Source organism: Monodelphis domestica, chromosome 2 (genome assembly GCF_027887165.1).
Source record: "Monodelphis domestica isolate mMonDom1 chromosome 2, mMonDom1.pri, whole genome shotgun sequence".
Lineage (NCBI taxonomy): Eukaryota > Metazoa > Chordata > Mammalia > Didelphimorphia > Didelphidae > Monodelphis > Monodelphis domestica.
The window spans coordinates 138,082,664-138,084,791 of NC_077228.1; positions in this window are offsets into that span (position 1 = coordinate 138,082,664).

Consider the following 2,128-nt stretch of genomic DNA (forward strand, 5'->3'; position numbering starts at 1 on the left):
GGAAGGACCTTTGTTAGAGGGATTCATCTCCCATGTAGCTGGACACATGCCAGGGTCCTATTCTAAAGCCCATTCAGTCCCTGTGGCCAATGGAATGAAGTCGAGAGCTTCCCCTGTCCTCTCAGAAAGAAACACATCCCTGGGCGTCTCTCCTAGCCCCAGGGACAGAAAGCCCCATTTTTCCACCTCTACTTCAGCTCCTATTCCCAGGGATGAGTCGAGAATCTCGTCCTATAAAACGTCCAGGCTCCCACTGAAATAATCCGCCCCAGGAAGCTTCCCTGCCTGGACCATTAAGTGACCCCCCAGTCAACCAAAGAACTGCAGGCAGAAGTATGCATCACCCTCAGACTCGGAGCTCTCTCTCCCTTCCCTTTCCTCCATCCCAGCCTCTCGTCCCTCTATTCTGAGGACGCAAGTTGGCATCCAAATGTAAGCTGCAGCCATTCCTGTTTACATTCTTGGAAGGAAGATTGCTAGAGTTAAGAACCCCACATTTCCTGGCTCCTGACCCCCCGCCTTCTCAAGGGGTTTAAACACTCCTTGCACTCATCATAGAACAGACTCCCTCATCTCCTCCGTGGGTAGACGCTAGCTGTGGAGGAGGTGCTGGGCCTTTGGAGTCAGGGCCTGCAGCTGTTTCTGGAGGGGAAGGAGGGGAGTAATGAAGGAAACTATTTATATTTATGTTAAAAATAACTCAGAAATTTAAACTTCAGAAAAAAAAATGTCTCTCCCTCTTCTCTCCGTCCTCTTTATTCATGGAGGTGATGTCATCAGTGATAGACACAAGTTCATTCCCAAGCACCTAGGATTTCACCATTTCCCCCCAAGGTTCTTCAGAGTCTAGGGGGTGGGTGGGAGAGAATCCAGGTGGATAGAGAGCCAGCTCTGGTAAATCTGGCCTCAGACATTTACTAGCTGTGTTACCCTGGGCAAGTCACTTAACCCTCATTGCTTAGCCCTTATTGGTCTTCACCTTAGAATAAGATGGAAGGGAAGGGCTGTTTTTTGTTTGTTTGTTTTTTAAAGAACTGTGTGGGGCAGCAAATCTGGTTCTTCACTGTCTTCATTGCCCTCCTCTGGACACTCTTCAGTTTTCAATGCCCCTCCTTAAAAACGAGCTTGACATCTCTGACTAGGACATATTTCTCCATCTTGTCCATAGGACTAATAAGATATATTTATCAAATGTGAAAAACAAAGCAAAGTTCTTTTAAAATTTTAAACCAAATCAATTCTTATTCTATCACTTTTTCCAAGCCTGGGACAGGAACTCTGGAATTATTGGATAGTCAAATATCCAATAAGTTTTCATAAAAATCAATTTACAGAAAGTCACACTGTACCCCCCTCCCCATGGTGTGAACACTACCAAAGAAGAATTCAAAGATCACTGGATTTGGTTTCAGAAAATCTAGGGCTGAATTTCAATTTTACTAGTTACCTTGGAGATATGTTACTCTTTCAGCCTCTGTGGCTTTATCTGAAAAATTAGAGTTGGACTAGATCATCTCTACAGCCCTTTATAGCTCTCCATTCAGATATCCCCTGTCTAAAAAAAGTCTTTTCCTTTCTGAAAACCTGAAAAAAAAAACAACTAAACAACCTCCTAGAGACTTGATAATTTTGGAACTTTCTAGGAATATTATCTTAGTCTAGATTCTCAGCCCACAGTTCAGCCTTGAAACCCATCTGAATTCCCATCAGAAAAAGGTCACTTCCTCTGGCCCCAAATCTTTCCCAAACATAAAATTCTCTCCAGGATTGCACAGATTTTCATTATATTTTTATTTCCTTCATGTTAGCCATGGTATGGTGCCAGGGCGAATTTCATAGCATGGGGGGGGGGAGAAAAAGTGGAATTAAAAGCAGCAAATTACTAATTGATAGGAGGCACACCTGCATCTCAGCCCCCTTCTTCCTCCCACCTCCCACTCCAAATGGAAAATGTTTCATAAAGGGACAAGTCTTCTTCATACCTAAGTTTAGAATCTGTATTTCTACTGGTTTCCAGCTTCATGATTCTTTATGATCCAACCCTGCAGATTTGCACAGGCCAACAGGCCCAGGGACCCAAAGGAATTAGTTCAGGGCTAAAAGGTGCAAGACAGAAAGAATTTTAGTG